The 12587-nt window shown below is 36.7% G+C and overlaps 1 long non-coding RNA gene across 2 annotated transcripts in view; it reads right to left on the bottom strand.

Annotated features, from left to right (window-relative positions):
- LOC133659429 (uncharacterized) overlaps positions 1-12587 on the bottom strand; it is a 236094-nt gene that overhangs the window by 544 nt on the left and 222963 nt on the right. The window contains exon 3 of one of the 2 annotated variants that reach the window (XR_009827659.1): positions 3868-4084. This is a non-coding gene — a long non-coding RNA (uncharacterized LOC133659429). Of the gene's footprint in view, positions 1-3331; positions 4085-12587 lie in introns of those variants that run through there. The other variant, XR_009827658.1, reaches the window with a different exon arrangement.

Here is a 12587-nt window from a genome sequence, read left to right as displayed (position 1 = left end):
GCATAAAATAGAGAGTAGATCCAGCAGAAAATAGACATTATAAAGAAAGAGAGGTAGCTAACGTGTCAGGTGTCAGGTAATAGACATCATCTATTGCTGTATGGCCAGTGTTTTATACATCACTCACCATATACTATATATATTACTAGTTATATACTACATATATAACTATCATTTTTAATCTAATTTCTATCCTTTTTATGATGTTGCCCCTGTTTCTTTTTTTTAATTGAATCGTTGTTTTAATTGACCTATGTTTTGTACAGTTACCTGTGAAAAGCACTTTATAATTCAAATGTATTTACTTATTTGCTATAAAAAATTGCTGAGACATTAAATAGTGTATAGGATTAATTAAAAAAAGATGCCTTTTCGGACATTTTGTGCAAATGTAAACATGTCAGTGTCATTTTGTCAAGTATGTTGGACATAAATACAAATTTATTTTTTTTTAGGTTTTTTTCTGTGCTTTTAATTCTGCTGTTTATTTCTGAATACCAAACTTGTTGCATTATTTGAATCATTACACTGCAAAAAGTGAAATCTAAGTAAGATGAAATATGTCAAATAAGGGTGATATTTGCTTATTTTCTGTCTGATAAGATCATTCTTCTCACTAAGCAGATTTGATGTTAGAGTGTTTTACTTGTTTTAAAGGTTTTGGTCCTAAATGATGTCAGTAAGATATTACAGCTTGTTGCTGAGATTTGATGACCTATATTGAGTAAAACATGCTTGAAACTAGAATATCAACTGTTGCAAAGCTGTGTCATCAACACTCACAAGTATAAAACTACTTTTTTAAAGTCATCATTTCTTATTTCAAGCATGAAATAAAAAATCATGACTTTGACACAATTGTGTCTCATAATTAAAACAGATGACAGCCAAATGGACTTTGCTGTTTTATTTTCAATGAAACAATAGAAAACACGTACTCATATAGTAGTACAGTTGGCACAGTACAGTAAACTGACAGTTAATATTTAAACATTTAACATTTCTAACAATGTTGAACAGAAATAGTTCATGCACACTCAGATAAATTCCTCAAAATTACAATTTAAAATGTTTGGCCGGGGGCCGGGCTGTATATATGCACACTAATTGACTGAAAGCACGCACTTGGCGCGATGATGTCATGTTATCCATGGAAAAATGCATTTTTAGACAATATGATTTGCCTGAGCGGCTAGGAGACCCCGAGAGTAACAAGCGCTTGCCTTGTTGTCTTTCCGTTAAGAACAATAAATTAGTTTTTAGTATAAGTTTGCTGGTTTCAAGAAATGTAATATCAGTATGTCAAGATAATGGCACTAGCATTTACTTCATTTAACAATATTTTTCAACATATTGAGCAAAAAGGTCTCATATTTTTTTTTCTACCAAGAAAAGTGCACTTGTTATTAGTGAGAATATACTTATTTTAAGCTATTTTTGGGTTCATTGAGGTTAGCTCATTTTACTTGTTTTGGAAAGTCTTGACAAGCCACATTTTCTTGTTCTATTGGCAGATAATTTTGCTTAGTTTAAATAAAATACCCCTCATTTTTGTATTTTTTTGTCTTGTTTTTGAACACTGACTTTTTGCAGTGTAGCACATGAAGTCTACACATTATTTGCATTTCTTTTCTTCTTGTATGTTGCAACTGCATTTTAACCATGAGTGGAGTTTATGGATTGGCCGGGAGGGGTCACATGGTTCTGCCGGTCATACAGAGTGTGTTTGGTCCACTTCAAGCGACCAACACACACACACACACACACACACACACACACACACACACACACACACACACACACACACACACACACACACACACACACACACACACACACACACACACACACACACACACACACACACACACACACACACACACACACGTGATGACTCATGTTGTGTATCGCTGGGATTTAGATGATGATTACATTTTGAAGCAGTTAGCCAGGGAACCCGGGGTCTATGGCAGCTTTTTCATGCCTTCGCCGTGTTTTTAAAAAGTGTGTGTGTGTGTGTGTGTGTGTGTGTGTGTGTGAGTGAGTCACACTATTACTAACCACAGTTTGACATCCTCCCCCCCCCCCCACGCGCCGGCACGGTGGTCATAGGTCACGACCCCAGGGTCAAACGCGTTACAAGGGCGGGGGGCCCGTCGAGCACTGTTTGCTTTAGGAAGGTAAAGATCACAAAAACATTAACTAATGGCGATTAGGCGAGGTCGGAGGTCTCCGGGGAGCATGTCGCGTCCTATTAACAGGGCTCGACCTCTGACCCCGCAGCCACCTCAGGCAACAGAGCGCTACCCAGCTCTCCGCAGTGACACCAACACACAACGCAGGCACACACACACATTTTTCTTTTTTTTTGGCGAAGGTTCTGCCGGCGCACGTTCCCCTCCGATGTCTTAAAATGGGCGCATGTGCCGTCATCGCCACAAAATGGCGGGCGTGAGACATGCGCAGCGTGAGGATGGCGCGGCGTGATGAACGTGGAGGAACATGTTCCACTTTTGGAGCTTTTTAATCAACTATGTATTATTTTAGCGTTATTATCCATGAACTAGGATGATCAGAAGTGTCATGTACATGCATTAATGTCATTAATCCAGCAATGATGTCAATAAATGTCATGAACAATGTAATATCAATATAAATACCTCAATAATCCATGCCAATAAAGTATATCTTTGTAGCCCAGTCATTTTTCTGTGGATAAAATGAAGTTTTTCTACATATATATGCACAAAACTCTTATTTTGTCAAATGAAGACAATTAAACTATCATAACAAATCATATTTTTGCTTATAGTGGATGTGCATAATATGTTTTTTTTGCAATAACTATATTCATTGCAGGTAAACAAAAAAAAATAAAAATAAAATAAAATAAAATAAAATATATATATATATATATATATATATATATATGTATATAATGTTAATAAATGTCATTAACAAGCTGTAGTTCTTAGAGACATTAAATACCTCAATAATCCATGCCAATAAAGTATATCTTTGTAGTCGAGTCATTTTTCTGTGCATAAAATGAAGTTTTTCCACATATACAGGTATATGCACAAAACTCTTATTTTGTCAAATGAAGACAATTAAACTATCAAAACAAATCATATTTTTGCTTATAGTGGATGTGCATATGTTTTTTTTTGCAATAATTATATTCATTTCAGGTAAACAAAAATATATGATATATATATATATATATATGTATATAATGTTAATAAATGTCATTAACAAGCTGTAGTTCTTAGAGAAATTATTAAATACCTCAATAATCCATGCCAATAAAGTATATCTTTGTAGTCGAGTCATTTTTCTGCGCATGAAATGACGTTTTTCCACATATATATGCACAAAACTGCAAAACTCTTATTGTGTCAAATGAAGACAATTAAACTATCATAACAAATCATATTTTTGCTTATAGTGGATGTGCATAATATAACGTTTTTATGCAATAATTATATTCATTGCAGGTAAACAAACAAACAAAAACAAAAAAAATGTATTTTTTTATTACTGTTGATGTTCCAGAATAAAGTGTACTCAAGTGCTGTGTGTGTTTTTTTTTTGTTTTTTTGGGGGGGTATAGCAAGGCAGAATATGTTACAAACTTTTCTAAGGATATTTTTGTGTAAAATTGTTACAATCGGCTTCAAACAGCAGTTTAATATTGAGAAAGTCATGAATATATTCATCATTTATGACATAGTATTCATTTACCCCAATTACTATTTGTAAATATTCAACTAATGAATAATAATCCATATATATAAATAGTAAATATTAAACTAATAATAATAATCCAAGCTATATTGAAAAAAGAAAAAAGAAGGTTTGTCTTACAGCTGGTGGAAGAGAGGACGTGTGGTCCAATGAAGTTCGAAGAGAGGGGAAAAGAATCCGGAGAAGAGCGAGGCTGCTGTGCTGCTGCTGACCAACTCCTCACTGAGAGGACTCGCCCTCGCTCTAAACTCCTGCTGGAGTTATTGTCCTGCATGGGGGACCCACTCCACACTCCACACTCCACACTTGGACATGCAGCCTGGGACCGCAAAAGGCCCTAAAAGAAGTCAAAATGTCAAATATGGATCATGCAGCAGATTTCAAGTGTACTTTATTACCGTACAATCACAAAAAAACTCTAATACAAACAAAATATGCATTTTAAAGTAAACTATTATTGTGCAGCGACATATTAATTTTGTGCAATAAATATGTTGTACAGGTGCTTGTGTTTTATGCACAAACTTGCTAATACTTGTGTCATTTAAAATTAAAGACTACACAAAAGTAAGTTTAAGTAATTTATAATAGTATGTGATAATGTGCAATAATATGTTGTAGGAGTGCTTGTGTGTTATGCACATAAACTTGGTAATATTGTGTAATTTATAATTCAAGATTGGAAAGTAAACATAAGTAAATTTAAGTAATTAATAATATTTATATGTGATAATGTGCAATAACTATGTTGTACAAGTGCTTGTGTTTTATGCAAATAAACTTGCTGATACTTGTGTAATTTATAATTAAAGACTAAACAAAAGTAAGTTTAAGTAATTTATAGTATTTATCTGTGATAATGTGCAATAATATGTTGTAGGAGTGCTTGTGTGTTATGCACATAAACTTGCTAATGTGTCATTTATAATTCAGGACTGAAAAGTAAACAAAAGTAAATGTAAGTAATGAATAATATTTATATGTGATAATGTGCAATAACTATGTTGTACAAGTGCTTGTGTTTTATGCAAATAAACTTGCTAATACTTGTGTAATTTATAATTAAAGACAAAAAAAAAGTTAATTTAAGTAATTTATAGTAATTATTTGTGATAATGTGCTATATATGTTGTAGGAGTGCTTGTGCACGATGCACATAAACTTGCTAATACTTGCGTAATTCATAGTTCAAGACTGGAAAGTAAACATAAGTAAATTTAAATAATAACATTTACAAGTGATAATGTGCAATAACTATGTTGTACAAGTGCTTGTGTTTTATGCAAATAAACTTGCTAATACTTTTGTAATTTATAATTAAAGACAAAAAAAAAGTAAATTTAAGTAATTTATAGTATTTATTTGTGATAATGTGCAATAATATGTTGTAGGAGTGCTTGTGTGTTATGCACATAAACTTGCTAATGTGTAATTTATAATTCAAGACTACACAAAAGTAAATTTAAGTAATTTATAGTATTATGTGATGATGTGCAATAACTATGTAGTACAAGTGCTTGTGTTTTATGCACATAAACTTGCTAATACTTGTGTAATTTATAATTAAAGACTACACAAAAGTAAATTTAAGTAATTCATATTTATCTGTGATAATGTGCAATAACTATATTGTACAGGTGCTTGTGTTTTATGCACATAAACTTGCCAATAATTATGTAATTTATAATTCAAGACTGGAAAGTAAACATAAGTAAATTTAAGTAATTAATAATATTGATATGTGATAATGTGCAATAAATACGTTGTACAAGTGCTTGTGTTTTATGCACATAAACTTGCTAATACTTGTGTAATTTATAATTAAAGACTAAACAAATGTACATTTAAGTAATTCATAGTATTTATATGTGATAATAAACTTGCTAATACTTATGTAATTTATAATTAAAGACAAAACAAAAGTAAGTTTAAGTAATTTATAGTATTATGTGATAATGTGCAATAACTATGTTGTAGGAGTGCTTGTGTTTTATGCACATAAACTTGCTAATACTTATGTAATTTATAATTCAAGACTGGAAAGTAAACATAAGTAAATTTAAGTAATTAATATTGATATGTGATAATGTGCAATAACTGTTGTACGAGTGCTTGTGTTGTATGCAAATAAACTTGCTAATACTTGTGTCATTTAAAATTAAAGACTAAACATAAGTAAATTTAAGTAATTTATAGTATTATGTGATAATGTGCAATAACTATGTTGTAGGAGTGCTTGTGTTTTATGCACATAAACTTGCTAATACTTATGTAATTTATAATTCAAGAGTGGAAAGTAAACATAAGTAAATTTAAGTATTTAATATTGATATGTGATAATGTGCAATAACTGTTGTACGAGTGCTTGTGTTGTATGCAAATAAACTTGCTAATACTTGTGTCATTTAAAATTAAAGACTAAACATAAGTAAATTTAAGTAATTTATAGTATTATGTGATAATGTGCAATAACTATGTTGCACAAATGCTTGTGTTTTATGCACATAAACTTGCTGATACTTGTGTCATTTATAATTCAAGACTGGAAAGTAAACATAAGTAAATTTAAGTAATTCATAATATTTATATGTGATAAAGTGCAATAACTATATTGCTTGTGTTTTATGCATCTTTTAGTATGGTTTTAAGTAATTTAATTCAATTTGAACAGAATTTCACAAAAACTAATAAGTAGATTTTCCCCCTACTTTTAAAGTGTTGATGTTCTTTCAGGTTTGTTACTTTTTTTCCTCCACTTTAGTGCAAGAAATAATGTTTTGGGGTTGACTGCTGAAGAATTGTTACTTGATTTGACGTCAAACTCTCTGCGAGGTGTGTGACGTCCTCCCGCCTGCAGACCACGCCCCCTTTTTAGACCCTCGCCCCGTCTGCTGCCGTCGCGGATCATGACCCCCGTTGACCTCTCGTGTCTGCCTAGCAACACAAGGTCACGTGGAGGACGCGGCCACGGAGGCAGAAGTCAATTTCATCCTCGCCGTCAGCCTTTCCAAAGTGCACACTGTCTTGGCCGGCCGGGAGCGGGGGGTCGGGTGGTCGGGTGGGAGTCAGCGGGGGGCCGGGTGAGAGTCAGCGGGGGGCCGGGTGAGAGTCAGCGGGGGGCCGGGTGAGAGTCAGCCGGGGGCCGGGTGGGAGTCAGCGGGTGATCGGGTGAGATTCAGCGGGGGGCCGGCCGGGTGAGAGTCAGCGGGGGGCCGGCCGGGTGAGAGTCAGCGGGGCCCCCAGTGCGCCTTTAGAAAGCAACTGCTGAGTCAGCACTTATTTATTTTAGGCAGCACTTTGACAGCAGCGCTGGTGAGCTGGCCACCTTTTTGCTGTTTGCCACCTTGTCTCCATGCACCTTTTTGCTGTTTGCCACCTTGTCTCCATGCACCTTTTTGCTGTTTGCCACCTTGTCTCCATGCACCTTTTTGCTGTTTGCCACCTTGTCTCCATGCACCTTTTTGCTGTTTGCCACCTTGTCTCCATGCACCTTTTTGCTGTTTGCCACCTTGTCTCCATGCACCTTTTTGCTGTTTGCCACCTTGTCTCCATGCACCTTTTTGCTGTTTGCCACCTTGTCTCCATGCACATTTTTGCTGTTTGCCACCTTGTCTCCATGCACCTTTTTGCTGATTGCCACCTTGTCTCCATGCACCTTTTTGCCGTTTGCCACCTTGTCTCCATGCACCTTTTTGCTGTTTGTCACCTTGTCTCCATGCACCTTTTTGCTGTTTGCCACCTTGTCTCCATGCACCTTTTTGCTGTTTGCCACCTTGTCTCCATGCACCTTTTTGCTGTTTGCCACCTTGTCTCCATGCACCTTTTTGCTGTTTGCCACCTTGTCTCCATGCACCTTTTTGCTGTTTGCCACCTTGTCTCCATGCACCTTTTTGCTCTTTGCCACTTTGTCTCCATGCACCTTTTTGCTGTTTGCCACCTTGTCTCCATGCACATTTTTGCTGTTTGCCACCTTGTCTCCATGCACCTTTTTGCTGTTTGCCACCTTGTCTCCATGCACCTTTTTGCGGTTTGCCACCTTGTCTCCATGCACCTTTTTGCGGTTTGTCACCTTGTCTCCATGCACCTTTTTGCTGTTTGCCACCTTGTCTCCATGCACCTTTTTGCTGTTTGCCACCTTGTCTCCATGCACCTTTTTGTTGTTTGCCACCTTGTCTCCATGCACCTTTTTGCTCTTTGCCACCTTGTCTCCATGCACCTTTTTGCTGTCTGCCACCTTGTCTCCATGCACCTTTTTGCTGTTTGCCACTTTGTCTCCATGCACCTTTTTGCTGTTTGCCACTTTGTCTCCATGCACCTTTTTGCTGTCTGCCACCTTGTCTCCATGCACCTTTTTGCAGTTTGCCACTTTGTCTCCATGCACCTTTTTGCTGTTTGCCACTTTGTCTTCATGCACCTTTTTGCTGTTTGCCACTTTGTCTCCATGCACCTTTTTGCTGTTTGCCACCCTGTCTCCATGCACCTTTTTGCTGTTTGCCACCTTGTCTCCATGCACCTTTTTGCTGTTTGCCACTTTGTCTCCATGCACCTTTTTGTTGTTTGCCACCTTGTCTCCATGCACCTTTTTGCTCTTTGCCACTTTGTCTCCATGCACCTTTTTGCTGTTTGCCACCTTGTCTCCATGCACCTTTTTGCTGTTTGCCACTTTGTCTCCATGCACCTTTTTGTTGTGTGCCACCTTGTCTCCATGCACCTTTTTGCTCTTTGCCACTTTGTCTCCATGCACCTTTTTGCTGTCTGCCACCTTGTCTCCATGCACCTTTTTGCCGTTTGCCACTTTGTCTTCATGCACCTTTTTGCTGTTTGCCACTTTGTCTCCATGCACCTTTTTGCTGTTTGCCACCTTGTCTCCATGCACCTTTTTGCTCTTTGCCACTTTGTCTCCATGCACCTTTTTGCTGTTTGCCACCTTGTCTCCATGCACCTTTTTGCTGTTTGCCACTTTGTCTCCATGCACCTTTTTGTTGTTTGCCACCTTGTCTCCATGCACCTTTTTGCTCTTTGCCACTTTGTCTCCATGCACCTTTTTGCTGTCTGCCACCTTGTCTCCATGCACCTTTTTGCCGTTTGCCACTTTGTCTTCATGCACCTTTTTGCTCTTTGCCACTTTGTCTCCATGCACCTTTTTGCTCTTTGCCACCTTGTCTCCATGCACCTTTTTGCTGTTTGCCACTTTGTCTCCATGCACCTTTTTGTTGTTTGCCACCTTGTCTCCATGCACCTTTTTGCTCTTTGCCACTTTGTCTCCATGCACCTTTTTGCTGTCTGCCACCTTGTCTCCATGCACCTTTTTGCCGTTTGCCACCTTGTCTCCATGCACCTTTTTGCTCTTTGCCACTTTGTCTCCATGCACCTTTTTGCTGTCTGCCACCTTGTCTCCATGCACCTTTTTGCCGTTTGCCACTTTGTCTTCATGCACCTTTTTGCTGTTTGCCACTTTGTCTCCATGCACCTTTTTGCAGTTTGCCACCTTGTCTCCATGCACCTTTTTGCTGTTTGCCACCTTGTCTCCATGCACCTTTTTGCTGTTTGCCACCTTGTCTCCATGCACCTTTTTGCTGTTTGCCACTTTGTCTCCATGCACCTTTTTGTTGTTTGCCACCTTGTCTCCATGCACCTTTTTGCTCTTTGCCACTTTGTCTCCATGCACCTTTTTGCTGTCTGCCACCTTGTCTCCATGCACCTTTTTGCCGTTTGCCACCTTGTCTCCATGCACCTTTTTGCTCTTTGCCACTTTGTCTCCATGCACCTTTTTGCTGTCTGCCACCTTGTCTCCATGCACCTTTTTGCCGTTTGCCACTTTGTCTTCATGCACCTTTTTGCCGTTTGCCACTTTGTCTCCATGCACCTTTTTGCTGTTTGCCACCTTGTCTCCATGCACCTTTTTGCTGTTTGCCACCTTGTCTCCATGCACCTTTTTGCTGTTTGCCACCTTGTCTCCATGCACCTTTTTGCTGTTTGCCACCTTGTCTCCATGCACCTTTTTGCTGTTTGCCACCTTGTCTCCATGCACCTTTTTGCTGTTTGCCACACTTCTTCACGGGCAATCCCATCATATCTAATATACAGTATATCTCTTATCATTTTGCCCGTTATCATAGCAAATATTAAGTGGTATCGCTATATCGATTTATTTATTATCTTATAAATCGTATCATATTGATTGTCAATAATATACTGTACTGTGTTGTATAACTATGATCATAATTATTGTATCTTATGTGTCATATAGTATCAATCAATTTCTACAACTATCCACGTATTGTATCTATCATATAGTATCCATTTATCGTAATTATCATTACTACCTCTCATATCATTTATTAAATCTATAGTCATTACAGTACACTAAAGTGTGCTGTAATGTGTGGGATAGTATCCATCAATCATACTTCTATCCATACCGTCTATACCAGGCCTGGGCAATTAGTTTGACTCGGGGGGCCAAATTTAGAGAAAAAAATGTGTCTGGGGGCCGGCATATCTATTTTTAGGATCACTAATACAAAACCTCACAATAATGTTGGATTGAATGCTAAAAACGTTATGACAGACCGCCTTAAAAAACGGAATGGAATTTAAATTTTTTCTATGAACGATAAAACACTGAATATTGACAAAATATGAACGTCACACCCCCTCTCGATCGACATATTTTACAATCAAGTGAAACGCAACAAAACTGCAACAAACACAGCGAAATATGAACCTGAAGGCTAAAAAAACAACAACACCTATAATCTGATATATCTGATACATCACTAAGTTTTAGAACTTTGTTGTAACAATCTCCCGATTGAAACACTCTGTGGAAACGCTTCCCACCCACACTGCTTAGTGCCTCGTCTGAGCGGCTATGACTTTGATTACCATAGCAATTAATTAGATTACCATAGTAACTAATTAGATTACCATAGTAACTAGTATATCATGCAAAAGTGCAGATTCCAACCATTGAAACACTTTGTATAGTTCAACACTTACGCTAATTTTAAAAGATGACTGCACATCATAATGGCAGCTACACTTTACATCTTAAACATCTAAAAAAATTATTTGGGAATGTCTGGCGGGCCAGACTGAAAAGCTTAACGGTCCGCATGTGGCCCCCGGCCCTTCATTTGCCCAGGTATAGTCTATACCAGGGGTCACCAACGCGGTGCCCGCGGGCACCAGGTCGCCCGTAAGGACCAGAAGAGTCGCCCGCGGGCCTGTTCTAAAAAAAAAAAAAAAAAAAAAAAAAAAAAAAAAAATTCCCCCCCCCCCCCCCCCCAAAATTAAATCTACATAGAAAAAAACACAAGATACACTTTCAATCAGTGCATGAACCCAAACAACCTCCCCCATGCACACTCATCCACTCACACAAAAGGGGTTATTTCTTTCTGCTACCAATATTCTGGTTCCCACAACATAGACAACACATCTGCAAGGGACACAGTCCCTGAAGCACACATGATTGTATAGGCTGCTGGTCCACTAACATTTTCATTAATTACTATTTTTTATGTAATTATTTTTATATTGTTTTACTTTCTTTTTTATCCAAGAAAATGTTTTTTATTTATTTATCTTATTTTATTTTATTTTTTAAAAAAAGGGCCTCATCTTCAACAGACCAGGTTGTCAATGAAATTAGATTTGTTTAAAGGGTTTTTTAAACCAGGCCCAGTCCAGATAATGTCCAAGTCGGACTCAGCAACACACACCTTCATTCATGTACACAGAAAAAAATTAGGGAACACAACAGATTGCATATAATTTATAAACAAAATTACATTTTCAAATTAAGCATTTATGTACAGTCCAGATTATGTCCAGGTCACTCAAATTAGGAAACACAACAACAGATATCATATAATCTATAAACATAATTATACTTTCAAAATAAGCCTTTGAGGACTTCTCATCTTTTTTTTAATGTTTTTTGGCATCATTATCGTTTTCAACCATGTAACTTTCTAAAGTTAGAAAATACTGAATCAATGTTTTAAAGAAAGTAATACTAAGTGAATATCTGTTTTTGGCCTTAAAAATAAACATTTTACAGAGTACTATAATTAAATTGACTAAATCATGATTGTCAATGAACTCTCCTAAAATAACAGAAACCACATTAAGCTTCATAAACAAACCAATCCTTAAACACATTTTTTCAACTTCCACCCAAAACAAAGACACAATATGACAATACCAAAACAAATGCAGGGTGGATTCAGGCTCCTGACAACAAAAACGACAATAATCTGACTCTGTCATATTCCATAATTTTAACATTTTCCCTGTGGGTAAGAAGTTATAAATAATTTTAATTTGAAAATAACGATTTTGCACATCGATAGTGGTTTTATAGATTAGTTTGAATATGGCATCCCATGGCAACGGGCAGTCAAAAAAGTCCTCCCATTTTCCATTTGTGTTGTATGAGGCAGCCTTCAAAGATTTCTTTATTAAATAAAAATTATATATTTTTCTATTTATTTTAGTTCCTTTTTGCCAACTAGAATTTCTTATTAGAGGTTTACAAACTAATAATTTAGTAGTTCCATAATTAATTATTTGTATCCATCTTTTCCCAATTACTCCAGTTAGTTGATAAAATGAAAAGCTTGAGCAAGCATCACCATACATAGCTCTAAATGCATCATACTTCATAATTTTACCATTCTCATTGATAATATCATTGACAAAAATGATTCCTCTTTCAAACATATTTTTTCCAAAAGAAAGGCTTTCCATCTATTACAATATTAGAGTTCATCCATATTAACTGCTGCAAAATATCGTCTCTTTTTTCTGGCACATAAAATTGAAAACACCAC

The sequence above is a fragment of the Entelurus aequoreus genome, linkage group LG10, assembly GCF_033978785.1.
Source record: "Entelurus aequoreus isolate RoL-2023_Sb linkage group LG10, RoL_Eaeq_v1.1, whole genome shotgun sequence".
NCBI classification, from domain to species: Eukaryota; Metazoa; Chordata; class Actinopteri; order Syngnathiformes; family Syngnathidae; genus Entelurus; species Entelurus aequoreus.
Note: the sequence above shows the minus strand (reverse complement) of the source record. Positions and strands in the feature narration are given on the sequence as shown.